General features: G+C 32.8%; 1 long non-coding RNA gene across 1 annotated transcript; it reads left to right on the top strand.

The window, feature by feature from the left end:
• Positions 1-5,138: 5,138 nt before the first annotated feature.
• LOC130811179 (uncharacterized) lies at positions 5,139-9,264 on the top strand. Its single transcript, XR_009041129.1, has 3 exons — positions 5,139-6,384; positions 7,033-7,190; positions 7,901-9,264. It is a non-coding gene; the product is annotated as an uncharacterized LOC130811179 (long non-coding RNA).
• Positions 9,265-14,906: the final 5,642 nt, after the last annotated feature.

Here is a 14,906-nt window from a genome sequence, read left to right as displayed (position 1 = left end):
CAATTTATAACCCATTAATATATGGACAAATTTAAGACACTTAAAAAGATATCTATTTAGTTAATCAAGCAAGCAGGTTTCAAATTAGGCTAGATATTTTCGCAAATTACTTTTACTTAAAAATTGTTCCAACTGAAACTAGAAATTATAAATCACACTTAGCAAATGATTTGAACTCTAATAAAGAATAAACTAACATTAATATTAATAATATGTAAAAACTAAATGTTTAGTTGACATCACATGTTAACACTTGGATATTAAATGGTAATTATTTGTATCGTAAATTATCAAGAAATGTATGATGACATTCACATAGTAAATGATAATTAGGTAGATCAAGTTTATGACGTGTAATGCTCCCTCATATTTCTTTTTGGATCAAGTCATATTAAATGTTTTATTTTTATTTTAAAATATATTATCTTTATCAATTTATGCTTTCTTAATTTAACTTTTTTATACCTCTACACATACTAATTAATCCTATTTTACCCCTATTAAAATTTAAAAATACAACACTTTTTCTTTTATATGTGATCTCATTGGACCACCTAAAAAATGATAAAAAGTTAAATTTGACACATTAAATGAATAGGAGGAAGTAATATATTACTGGTAAAAATAAAGTAGTGAATAGGTTAACTTAAGGTTATATAGGTTAACCAAAATAAACATGAAATAACTTAATGGATTAGACGTACGGATTGGTTAAGTTAAAGACTTTTATCTTAATCTAATCAGTTATATAAATTGATTAAGTTGCGTGGACTCATTTATTTTAAGTGGGTTAAATAATTAATTTCAATCCTTTTATTTTGGATTAGGTTTGATTGGATTAACAATTTAACATGTTGAATATCTTCTCTCAGGCCCAGTTTTCCTTCATGGAATTTGCAAAAACTAAAAGAATATTTCTTGTACAAACCAAAAAAGGGACGAAAATAGATAAATAAGAATTGTTTATGAAAAAAATTAGAAAAATGTACGTATGAGATAAAAAAATAAATTTAATTTTTGAATAAGAACTAAAAAATATAATTATAATTAAAAATTAAAATATTGATTATAATTAAATGATATATTTTTTTTATTATATAATGTAGGTGTTGATTCAATTAGGAATGGGAACAACAACAAGAGGGGGGTGAATTGTTGTTGTTACTAGCTTAAGCGTTTCTGCCCTATTTTTGGGGAATTGTATAAAATAATAAAGCTTAAACTTAGAGCAAAAGAATAAAAGAGAAACATACGATTTTTACGTGGAAACCTTCTGGGCCTAAACAGAAGGAAAAACCACGACCCCTTGGGATTTCTAAAAACTCCACTATGTTTAAGGCAATTAGTTACAATTACAATAAACACCTTACTTCACTCGAAGCGAATCAACTAGGCCAACTCTTCTCTCTCAAAATGCTTTACTCAAAGCAACAAACTTAGCTTCACTAAAAGCTAAACTCCACACTAGCTTCACTCAAAGCTATTAAATTCCCCCCTTAGACTCACCCGAGTCGAATTACATGTACTCACAAAAATCCTTACAAAAGGAATGAAATTCTCTAAAATAAATCAATGAGTTGCACAAGAAAATATTATGAATTAATTGGCAATTTTTAAAAGCAAAATATTTCTTGTAGAATTTCCAAAAATAATCGCATGAAAAATAACAAAGTTTATACGTTTTTTTTTTCAATGCATGCGCTTAGGAACAGCCGAGTTCATTAGCTATTTATAAAAAATAAAATCTCTAAAAATAGAAAAATATTCCAATCCGTTATTCCCTGTCAAAAGATCATGGGAATGATGTGGATTAAACTGTCAAACGGTTATTTCCATAAGCCTTGAATAAATCAAACATACGGTTAAAGCAATAATAACCGTTGTTTCCTAATAATAACCGTTGTTCCCTTAAGCAGCAGTTTCTTCAGCAATAGTTCTTGTTCCAGTACTAACTGCTGGAACGTTTTTGCTATTTTTAGAAACGGTTATACTTAATAAAACTAGGCACGATAACCTATTATCTAAAATAAAGACCGGTTAAAAATAATAGCTAAGACCTATTCAATAACCGCTATTTCTATTTTTAGCAAATCCAATATTTACTAAAAATAGATCCTAAAATAAAGGATCCTTATTTAGAGACTCACACGTAAAGTAATTTTTAGAAAACTTTTTGCCAATTAACTATAATAACTAAATGCAACAAATTAATTTAAATACATTAACTAAAAAATAAAAATCAGAACTTATTAGTTAACGTAGGCTGACTTTAGTTTGGGAACAGTGCGCTGTCTCCAAAATCCAGTTTTGCTAGAACATCCAACTTGGGAACAGTAGACTTCCTGTCTCCATTTAACATCCCAAGTGATAAACTCTTCTAACATCTCTTGAATTCTTTTGACACGTACATTCCCACGAACAAAGCCATAGGTACTATCAACAATCATAACTATAATCGGATATCGACCTGCACACAATCTCTAAACACATATTTGCTTAAGTGTAGTCATCATCAAAACTTAAGAGGTCCAACAGTAGGTTAAGGAAAAAGGTTGGCTAAAGGTCCGCTTGAGTTGAGTGTAAATATTTACGGGGTAAATAGAAATCAAAGTAGGAAAATAAAGTTAGTTAGATAGATGATTAAATGAATTTGATTGTTAAAGAGGTGGAAGAATTAGTTTGAAAGTAATGAAAAATATATATAAAAAAAAAATTAGTTCCCTTATTTTGAGGTATAAATTTACTATATAGGAGGGTGGGGGATATCTTTTCCTCCAAATGAGGGAAATCATCCTTTTTTTTTATTCTTCTTTTTAGTTTACTCTTATTCTATCTTTAACAATTATTTTAATTAGTTCATTTACATCTCTAATTACAAATGTTTGCCAAAAAAATCGTTACGATGTTAAGAACGATACAAACAACAATGAACAAAACAATGTTTGATAATGTAAACAAAGCAAAAGAGACACAAAGATTTAAGGAGGTTCACCCAATGATGGCTACGTCCTCCGAGGTGTGTAGTTTCTGTTTATATTATATCAAAAGAGTATAAACAACACTTACAAATGAAGTATTACAATTGTGTAAGAGATAAAACAAAAAGCTATGTGTTTGGCTTAGGGGTTGTGTTTGATGTATTGTTTGAGAGAGTATGAGAGCTCTATATATAGTAGTAGGTACATGAATGTCAATAGCTCACTTGAATACAGAGTTAATATAGAGTAATGAATAATATGAAATAACTCCAAGAACTTAAAAGGTCGAAAAACAGCATTCCATGCACATCAGGGAAACCGCTCGACTGGAACAGAGAGCTCGCTCGGTTGAGCGGCTCGGTCGAGCGAGCAGCAGATATCTTCTGGATGCATTCTGTCTGACCGCTTGACCAACCAATAAGGCTCGCTCGGTCGAGCAGATAGGTCGAGCGACCATTCTATTTCCTTTGCCAGAATTCTGATCGAGCAATCATAAACCAAGTCCTTTCTACTTCTTCATTAACCTTCATTAACACCAATAATTCCCATGAATACTCTTCCACATAATTACACCCTTTTGGATTCCACAACTCAAGAGTCACACACATGAATACACACTTCAATTGTGCACTCAAGTCACACATGATACCATTCATAACAATTTACTCTTATTCTATCTTTAACAATTATTTTAATTAGTTTATTTGCATCTCTAATTACCTTTATTCCATTAGTTTGACTTTTATACCCTTAATAATATACTCCTAATCCAAGCAAGCCTAAGTAAGAATAGAACCGAGACCTTAGTTGGAGAAAGTATAACTCTTCAGCCTCTTTGATTGTCGATATTATGGTGAGAATAGTAATAGAAATTAAATAGTGTAATTTTAGTTGGAAAATCTATTATATCATTTTATTTTCTTCACGAAATTCATTTAAGTGTTGTACGTGCTTAAAACTAGTACAAGGTCCCAGCATCTTGACACTCCTGAGACTCCCTTAGGTGAAAACGACCATTGCTTGCTCCCCTGATCAGAATAAAGACTGAGAAATATCACCTCAGAGGTCTCAACTCCCTGAGAATGACACAAATACCTTGTTCAAGGTCAGACCAACCTAACCTAAAGATGGTAGAGTTGTCGGATCCTCAAGAGTGGTAGAATAGAGTTGGGAAGAATACAAATGATAATAGAGGTGTTTGCACCCTAGTGAAGGTCTTTACGTATTTATGACATGTCAAGTGGCAATTGTAATCGCGTGATAAAGGTCACCATACTTGTATAAGGCGAGACACCACTACCTAGCTCTTACTCTACTAGTTGCATTTAATGCTAAACGACAAAAAGACAACCGTAAAGTGAAAGTTAACCAATCAATGAGCTCCACCTGACTTTTGCAGATCATTCTAATGGCCCCCTACCCCATTATACGATCTCTAGGAAAATTCCCCATCCCTTGGAAGATTCCCCAAAGGTATTCTTTACTAATTACGATAATTAGGGTTTCAAAAACGCCTTTTTAAGGCGCACTACTTTATATATACAGTCTCATGCACAGCTAAAAGGAAAGTTAACTATTATTCAAGCATTCACACTCTCAAGCAGCTATCTTACTCTTAAAGAAAAGATCTCACATCCGTAAACAAGTCCTAATACTTCTTCTTTTAGAGCAAAAGGACACTATGAACTCTAATAGAAAAATTAGGAAACCTGTCTCAGTTACTTACTAAATTTATCATCAGAGGAGGTACTCCGGAGCACCCTTCTTCGGCCACTACAAAAAAAAAGATATTGGGCCACAAATATATTGAGTTATGAGCTACAAATATATTTGTGGCACATAGTCCATATTAGGCGACAAATATATACAATGTGGCACAATTTGAAATATTGGGCGTCAAAATGCAATAGTGACGCCTATAAGTCACCTATGTTCTACAACATCAATAGTTTTGTTGCCCAAAATATTATTATGCACAACAAAGTTAAAAGTTGTGGCCCAACCAATTATAAAAAAAACCCGCAAAATGCAGATTTTTACTTCTCTCCATATACCAAAATTTTCAATAAAATTAAAATAAACCATTAAAATGAGCCAACTCCCTAAAATTTCTCTACCCTCTCATCCCTCTCGGCACTCAGGGGGCGTTTGGTTGGGGGGTATTAAGGAAAGGGAAAGGGAATGGAAATACCCCATTCCCTTTGATGTTGTTTGGTTCGCAGTTAGAATCATTCCCTTTCCCCATATTAAGGTTTTGGATTACCTAAAATGAGGTAATCCTCATTCCCTCCCTCCCCCTCCACTTTCCCATTCCATTCCCTTCCCCACAGCTGCTGCCTTCCCTTTCTCACTCGCGCCTCCTTCCTCACCATATTTCTCCTTCCTCGCGCCTCCATCCTTCCTGAACTGCGACGGCTGGGTTGATTTGGCCGGTGCTGGCGGCGGCTGCTCGGTTGAGGCTACGACGATGAGACAAGGAACATATAAAGAGATTTGAAACTTGAAATAAAAACAAAACTTGAATTGAAGGTGGGTTGATTTGGTGGTGGGCCGTCGGCGTTGATGGGTCTGGTGGTCTTGATTTCACGTTCACCTGTTCACGGAAGCAGCAGTAGCAGCCAGCAGTGGCTTTGCGAAGTGCGAATAGGCGAACAACGAACTGATTCGCTCAGTGAACATCAGTGAGGGGTGGCGACTGATTTCACGTTCACCTGTTCACGCCTCGTTCATCTTCCTCAACTTCTCTTCTCTTCTTCTCAATCTCGATTTTGCTGCCTCCATTCTTCTTCGTGTTCTTGTTGAATCTGTGTTGTACCACCATTGATGAAAGCCTGCGTTTTTGATTCTTGTTGTAATTTCGTTTCTGTTGCGTTTTTGATTTTTGATGAATTGGATTTGTAGGATGAATTGGATTTCTGGGTTGTTCTACATAGATTTCTGTACCGCCATTGATGAACATCGTTTTGTTGTTCGAGTGAATTGAAGTTCTTCGCCATTGTTTTGTTCCTTTTCTGGGTTGTTCCTAATCTCTGTTGAAAGGGAATCAATTAATCCAACTTGAACCAAACAGTCACAAAGGGATTGATTCCGTTTCCTGAACACAACCAAACGACTAGGCTAAATTAGGGGAATCCATTCCTTTCTCCTTCATTCCCTTTCCTCATTCCATTCCGATTCCCTTGTGCGAACCAAACGCCCCCTCAGTACTCACACTAAACTTCCCATCTTCTCCACTTCTATTCTAATTTCAATAATGGAATTTTGAAAGACCCTTCACTCGATTTCAATTGGTAAGGATTTCAACTGCCAAAATTTTGGAATTTTGAAAGCGCCTCCATTGTTGCAGACCATTACCTTCGGTTTTTGTTTCACTTGAGAAAGTGTTAAGGGCCTTCATATCTTTTTAGTAAGTATTTCTGACCATGACCAACATTATGTTCATTAGTTTACAGTAAATCCAATTGAACTTACGAATAAAGAATTCATAATCAATTTGATCTCTCAATTCCGAATAATCAATTCCGAATGATTTTATAATCTATTTCATTGTTTTGAAATGAAGTAATTAATTTGATTAACTTGTGATAAAGCAAATTGCAGAAGTTTGTAAACTTCTGATAATTAGTTTACATTACTGAATTTTGTGAGTATTTTAAAACCAACAACCTAATGTAACCTTTGGATTATTAATTTACATTACTTCATTGCAAATCAACAATCGGATTTTGTAAACTTCTAATTAATTTACATTACTGAATTTAATCAACAACCTAATGTAACCTAATGTAAATAACAAATCGAAAAGGGCCACCATTGTTTTGGAATGAAGTATTTTGATAAACTTTTGGAATCAAGATTTTGTTTAAATCGTTCGGAATTATATAGCTTTGGAATATATGATTTACTTACTAAATTTTGTAATTAGGGATCAGCTTGTAATTAAGGATCAGTGTATGTGTTATGTTTATCGAAATCACTAAATTAAAATATTTGTTTCAATGGTGGTAGTGGATTACTTCTTTTAACAATGAATCACATTCTTTGATTTACTTAGGGTAGCATTTGCAGGGAAAGAGTTTTCCTTCTTAGATGAAATTGAAAGGTTGAAACAAGAAATGACTGAAAAAGACAAGAAGGTCAAAAAGAAGAACCAGTTAAAGCAAGAGTTGATGGTCGAGATAGCAAGATGGATGCATGGTTCATCCTAAATTGGTATGTAAATATGGCTTATAATCCACATTTATACTAAACTCCTTTTTTTGTGAAGTTTGAAGTGTTTATGAACAATATGAGTCGAGCGATACACTTAATTGCATCCAGAGAAGTCACAATTCCTATCTATTTAGTCCTTGTGAGGATATTGAGTTGATTAGTCTCTTTATCTCTTGGAGCAATCATATATTAGACAAGTTACCCAGCTCTTAATTCCTTCCATACAATACTTAATAACGTAGAGGTCATGTCGTTGAGTTTCACAGTTAGATCTCTTTCTACTTGTGTATTATCTTTGGCTCGAAGTTTGTTGTTTGTACACTGTGCTTAAAAGAACAATACTCACTGAAAGGTATTCCTAAGGAGTTTGTGTTAAAAAGAACAACTAGTTGCTAAATCCATGCTAAAAGGTACGGTTATGAGTATTAACCAAATGAACTTACTTAAGTGTTAAGATTACCGAATTGTATAAGTGATAGTAACGTACTTCTATCAGGATCGAGAATGGTATCTTAATGACTTAAAAGTATGGAACATTAAAAGAATATGGTAAAAGTATACGGTACCGTCAATTAATTATATGTTCGTACTTAAATTATTATTTTGTAAATGTAGCGTATACTTTCCGTATTTTGAGCTGGATAGGAAGTTATGATTGGCGATAACCGTTGACCGATTCAATCGGCTGTCATCCGTATCATGGATGACAGCATTTTGCAGGATTTAGTTCAAGTTCTGATCCAGGCCACAACAATTACTATTTATTGAGAACTTAGCTGCTTTTTATATCTTTATTGATGACTTGATGATGATGTATTTTTTTCATTTTGACCAAACAATATTTCTTATCAGATGTAATATTTTACTTTTGTTTTAAACAGTTTCAGTTTTTATGATTTTAAGTTTTTAACAGTTCAGCATTTTTGAGACTTCCGCAATATTTTTGTATTAACATTATTATTAAATGTTAATTATGTATCGAGATTGCCGCCCCTGCTACACTATTCCTTAACTTCCTTACTCAAGCCTGGAGGTTCATGAAGGAATAATAACTCATCCTAAATCTGCTGGCTGGACACATGGTTTTAAGGGTCAAAGATAAGTTTGGGGCAAGAGTAGTCCTAGCCAGGCAAAGGCTAGGTTTCCAAGGAGCTGTTCTAGGCTCCAAACAAAAATGTAGAGGCCATACCCATGCCTTAGCAAAACCAATCCCTGAGCAAGAGGCCTTAGAGAACTTTAAGGAGAGTTATACTTGAAGAATCTGCTGCATCCAAGGGGCAAAGGATTAGAGTTCACCAAATACTAAGACCTAAAGGGTCTGATGTCAGAGATAAGCTGGGTTCTAGGAAGGCTGCCCCTTGGGAAGAGAAGTAATACCCTGAACACCCTTTCAGGATGCCACACCCTTCTCAAGCACCCCTAACCTGAAAGGTGTGAAAGAAATGAAGGAGAAAGGAGAATAGCCATGGACCAGGGGACGTCTCAGAATCACCTTAAGTGAGGCTGAATCTCTTAGAAGTAAGGAGCAATACGAGGAGCAGTTTGAAGTAAGAGAGTAGGAAGAAGAAAGAGGCCATGAAGAAGGAAGAAAAGAAGACTAAGGGGGCAAGAGACGCCACCTAGAGAGGAGAATAACAAGAAGGGATGTGGGACAAGAAACACTTGTCTCATCCCTAACACAGAAGATTAGGATGCCTAGCGCTTCACCATTCGCTTAGGAGATAGTTAATGAGCCTATGGGAAGGGTGGAATTGTCTGGTCATGTCAGGTATAATGGAAGCACGGATCCTATAGAGCACCTCAATTCATACGAAGGACAAATACCCCTAGGGGTCTACGATGATGTGTCATGGTGCAAATATTTTTGCATTGATAATGAATGGCCTAGTTTGGCTCAAACCTAGTTTTAATGTTTGCTAGAGGGCTCAATCATGAACTTCGATGAGTGGACAACCTAGTTTTAATTTTTTCTATTTTTAAATTGATAATAACTTTTAAGTGACAATCAAATATTTTATTGTATTTATAAACTTTTTAATCATATTATATAGTCCAATAAAAAGACCGTAAAAATTCCCATGGCATTTTCACATTAATTTGCCATTTGCCAAATGGATTATAATTATTGGTGGAATTAAATTTCATGGCAATTAATATTTTTGAGTAGTATATCATTGCAAGATATGTTTTCTATATAATTTCTACCAAAATTTACATAAACATATTCTTTAATATATGAGTAGTATATCACAAGAAGATATGTTTTTAAAATTTTCTCATAATATAATATTTTTGAATTTAAAAGCTATATAAGATTTTCAATTAAAGTTTCTTAAAGATAATTTGCTTTTTTATGTTGAAGTATTTGCTAATTAATAAAGTTTCTTCATCCAAATTTTAATTTTCTAAATATTTCATGAGGAAACAAAAGATACATGAATAATCAAAAATTACTTTGACAATGACAAAGAATCATTATGATGACATTGTTGGAAAATTATCCAGATTTGCTTTAAAAAGTATGAGATCCTTAGTTAATATTTTTACTAACAACCTGGTTTTTTTCCATTAAAAGCATAATATATTCTAAAATTCTCTATTTGTTGTTTAAAAAATATTATATAATTTATACTAACAACGCGTAATTGCATTTATATTTATAATTTTATATTTATATATACTTTTATATAAATAACTTTTTACATTGCACGAGTTTCTATACTAATACAAAATATTTTTTAGGAAGAATCATAAGAAACTACCTAATGTATATCACTTTTTACAAAAACCTACCTAATATCATTCTTTTTTGCAAAAAGCTACCTTATATGACATTTTTTTTTTTTGTAAAACCTACCACTTAACAATGTCCGTCATTTGATCCGTAAGTTGAATGGTTGACCGTCACGAACCCAACACTTTCTTCCCAACCTTTACTCATTTTCAACAACAATGAATTTTTTAACATTTTAGGCAGTGACTTAAAAACAATCAAGCAAAACTAAAAATTGAATAATACTAACTGTATTTTAGCACTAATGAAAATCCCAACTATATGGGTTGAGAAACAAAAGAATTTAAACTCCACATAAAATCTAACTCAAACCCACCTAAGTTGACTGCTCAAATCATACAAAAAAATTCAAACTTTTAAATAGGAGAAAATAAAACAACTCATTTTAGCATTAGTGAAAATCAACAAAACAACCCACAAATTGAATCAAAAGAAAATTTATAAACCGACTAAAGTTGAACCTTTTAGACAATTAAAAATTTAAAATTACAAGCGAGTATATTGAATCAACTTTCTTTTTAATACTAACACAATTCAACAAAAAATCCTAGAAAAATAAACTCAAAAGAATTTCTCACAAGATCCATCAATGAACAACACAAATTAACAAGAAGTAATATACATTAGGTAGTTTCTTGTAATTTATCTTATTTTTTACTAAAAACTTTAAAAGATCATGAATTATTTTGTTAATGAATTTCATAAGAGCCCATTTCTACATTTAATCAGCCTAGAAAATGTCCAATATAGTTTAGCGCAAAAGATGTGAAGTATTTTCAATTTACTTGTAAGTTGCAAATTTATTTTTCTTTTTAAGTCGGGTGACAACCACTTATACCGAACTTTAAGCTTCCTTCACAAATGGATAATTAGATAATACTCTCTCCGTCCCATTGAATTTGCATCATTTTTCATTTTGGTCCGTTTTATTTAATTTACATTATTTTTATTTTTGGACAATGATCCACCATTTTCTTTTAATCTCATACATATTTTAACTCTCTTTTAATTTTATCCACAAAATTTATTTTCTCTCTTCATTTATTACTATTTTTTAAAAAATACACCAATATTCTTGTATTTGGTACTTTGCCACTTGATGGATAATTGACTCTTTCAAGTTCCAAGAGAGAAAGAGATAAGAGGCTCAATGTTTTATGTCAATTATTATGGGTTGGTCCATTCATTTGTCTCTTTTATCAACATTCTTGGGCCAATCTTCCTCATCCAACTTCATCTCCTACCTCCGTTTTTTTTTAGTACCACCCTAAATGTGGAAATTTCTTTTAAATTATAGGAGTACATATTATATTATATTATATTTACAAAAATAATGAGCCAAACTTTTTTTGATTTATAAATAATAATATATTAATGGCATAAATTGATTTTTTGCTCTTAAACGAGAAGTCCGGATATGAATTTTGTAAGTGCACTCTTATACTATACATTTGCATGGTACAATTAGTGCAATTATAATTATCTACTGTACTCCAGAACTCCGTTTAAGTGTGATAAAAATATAATCCATAATAGTTAAGCTGATCAATTTTATAGTTTTGATAGAGTATCAACGTAAATAAACAAATGAAGTATTATACTATTCATTACGCCTTAAGTTTTAGGGTGCATTTTTATCTTCGCTCTGAGCCCCAAAAATTCGTAGATAGGTTCTGGGGAAAATGTTGGTCCAAAGAGATATTACTAGTGGTTCAGGGTTGTACATGCGATAGACATTTGATTTTTACGACCTACACAACCTTGAAGGATGTTCGTTAGCTTTTGAAACAATAACAAAAATAAAACCTAATCGTGGATTACATAATCTTTCTAATTGTTGATACAAAATTTAGAGAAATAACTAATTCAAAATTTTTAGTCAAATAAAAAAGTTTTTCATGTCTTAAAGAACCTTACAAACAAAATCTCAAATCATCATTATCATATTCAGTGTATTCCGCCCATTGAAAATTATGAGTAGGGTATGAGAAAACAAAATTTCAAAAATAGGTCAATATATATCTAGTGTTCGTTTAGACAAAGGGGCATTTGTGAGCATACTCCAACATATACATAACCTCAAAGTGTTCTTATGCTCCAAGGCACCTATCAATTTGATATTTACCAACTAACATGATATTTTAAGGCATAGTGTTGCTGTATTTGTTAGTTGAATTAATTTATGAATGTATTGTCTCCCTCTTGCCATTATACTAATTAAGAGAATCAATGTATCTAACTGGGATCATGTGTTCAAGAGTTTGCATAATTTGTCCATATCTATAAGAAGCAAAGCAACCGCACATGAAAGATTTCCATAACCTAAGATTTTTGGTACTTTTATATTAACAACTCCATGGGTTAAGACTTCCTAATCATTAATATAAACAAAGATTTTTTATTAGTCAAACTTCACTTTGGCAAGTTGCTATAAACTGGAATTTTAGATTTTAAGTTTCCAATCCCAAAAATAAAAATTAAAGAAAATCATCGATCAAGTATTTAATGTGTCATGACTCATGTGTATATGGTTACAATTACAGCGTTATTCATCGACGGACTTAGGCCAGTTTCAAACCGGGAATTATTTTTCTTGTCGCTATCCGCCTAATTTCTTAGCGGGTGGGACCCGTAGGTAAGCGGGCATTACCAATATAAAAACTAAAAATACAATACAAAGTTTTAAGCTAACTTAAATACTCCAAATACATTAAATATTTTCAAATACTCAAAATACATAACCATAAACATTTATGTTGGAAGATTTAACCGAAGCAATGTGATCATCGATTATTATCATCATACTATGGAGTATGGACATATATCTGCAACCATCATAAGTCCAAAAGAAAGTACTCCCTCCGTTTCTTATCACCGTCTCTTGTATGACATTATTCATGTTTTAAAGAGACTGATGGAAAAATATAGGGAGCGGAAGAAGGATTTGCATATGGTGTTCGTCCACCTAGAGAAAGCGTATGATAGCACACCTCGGGACATTGTTTAGGATAGCTTCAAGGCTAGAGGTATTTCACAACTTTACATTGAGGCTATACGAGACATGTATGACAGAGTTTCGACTAACATCCACGCATCGGTGGGGTTAACAAAGTCTATCCCAGTTAAAGTGGGGCCTACATCAAGGATCGGCCCTATGTCTTTTCATTTTTACAATCATTATGGAGGAGATTTCTAAATCTATTTGGGAGACAGTACCCTTCTTCATGCTATTTACGGATGATATCGTGTTAATATATAGCAGAAACTAAGGAGGAGGTTAGTAGAAAATTAGAAGATTGGAGGGCAATTCTAGAAGGAAAAGGGTTACTCATAAGTCGTAAGAAGACAGAATATTTGTGATGCGACTTTAGTGGGACAGACTAGATAAGTGAACCTGAGGTGAACATAGGCGGTGAAGTTCTTGCATGTACGACAAAGTTCAGGTATTTAGGATCAGTGTTTCAAAGTAGTGCGGAGATTGATAGAGATGTTACTAACCGTATACAAGCGAGTTGGCTTAAGTGGCGAGCAGCCGCTAAGGTGCTATGTGATAAGAAGTTTCCTAGTAGAGTGAAAGGTAAATTTTACAGAGTTTCTATTAGGCCTGCTATGTTATATGGAACGAAATGTTGGCCAGTAAAAAGACGTTTGAACATAAGATGAAAGTTACAGAAATGCGTATGCTGAGGTGGATGTGCAGCATCACAATGAGGAATAGATAAGGGACCAGGAGTTCAGAGAGAAGTTAGGGGTTGTCCCTCTTTCTGCAAAGATGCGTGAAAATAGGTTGAGATGGTTTGGGCATGTGAAGAGAAAGGCATATGATGCCCTATAAGAAGGACCGAAAGCATCATAGTGGAGGGTAACAGAGGTCGAGGAAGACTTAAGAGAACATTGGAGAAATAGATAAAAAGGGACATGCATGAGTTACAACTCTCTGCGGACCTGACCAGGGATAGGGGTACTTGGAGGCTTCTTATTCATATCTTAAATTACTGAGTCTTTCCCCTTACTTGTTGAGGTCCTTGTTTCTTGCCTTTCTTATATCGCTCTTTGACTCTTTTTAATTAGTTCTTACTTTTCCTTTATTTATATGTTTAGTTTTGTATGCTCAGTTTTATATGCCTAGTTTTTATGTATATTTATCTGTTAATTATTGTTATAGGTAAAACTTATAGTGCAGCTCGGCTTGTAAAGGCAGAGAATAAAAAGGTTCTTTGAAGGATTAGTTTTGAGTCGGGGGACTCTTTGACGACATCCTTCTTGATGAGAATGGGCTTCCGCTTTGCTTTCCTCCCCAGACCCTGCTCAAACATTCCTATGAGCGGGTTACACTGGGTATGATGATGATGATGATGATGATGATGACGATGATGATGATGACGACGACGACTTAGTTAATGGCAACACAATTAGCAAACTAGTTGGAAAAACCTCATTTGATGCGGTTTTTTTGCCACCATAACTGCGATTTTGACCCCAAACATAAGTGATAGCAGCAGATGGCTTAATATAAATGTTACGGTTCAAAACTGCAGCTAAAAAATAAATTATATGCTGTGGTTATCAAAGAACCGCAACACATAGTTATTATTTCTTTCTTTCTTTGTTTTTATTTGTAATATTCATTTATAAATATTATAATACACACAATTATAATATATACAATTTAAATCACCAAATAACTCTTATAAATTCAGCGATATGTATATATATATATATATATATATATATATATATATATATATATATATATATATATATATATATATATATATATATATATATATATATATATATATATATATATATATATATATATATATATATATATATATATATATATATATATATATATATATATATATATATATATATATATATATATATATATATATATATATACATATATATATATACAT

The sequence above is a fragment of the Amaranthus tricolor genome, chromosome 4, assembly GCF_026212465.1.
Source record: "Amaranthus tricolor cultivar Red isolate AtriRed21 chromosome 4, ASM2621246v1, whole genome shotgun sequence".
Lineage (NCBI taxonomy): Eukaryota > Viridiplantae > Streptophyta > Magnoliopsida > Caryophyllales > Amaranthaceae > Amaranthus > Amaranthus tricolor.
The sequence above is the reverse complement of the archived record's forward strand: the minus strand, read 5'-3'. Positions and strand labels throughout refer to the sequence as shown.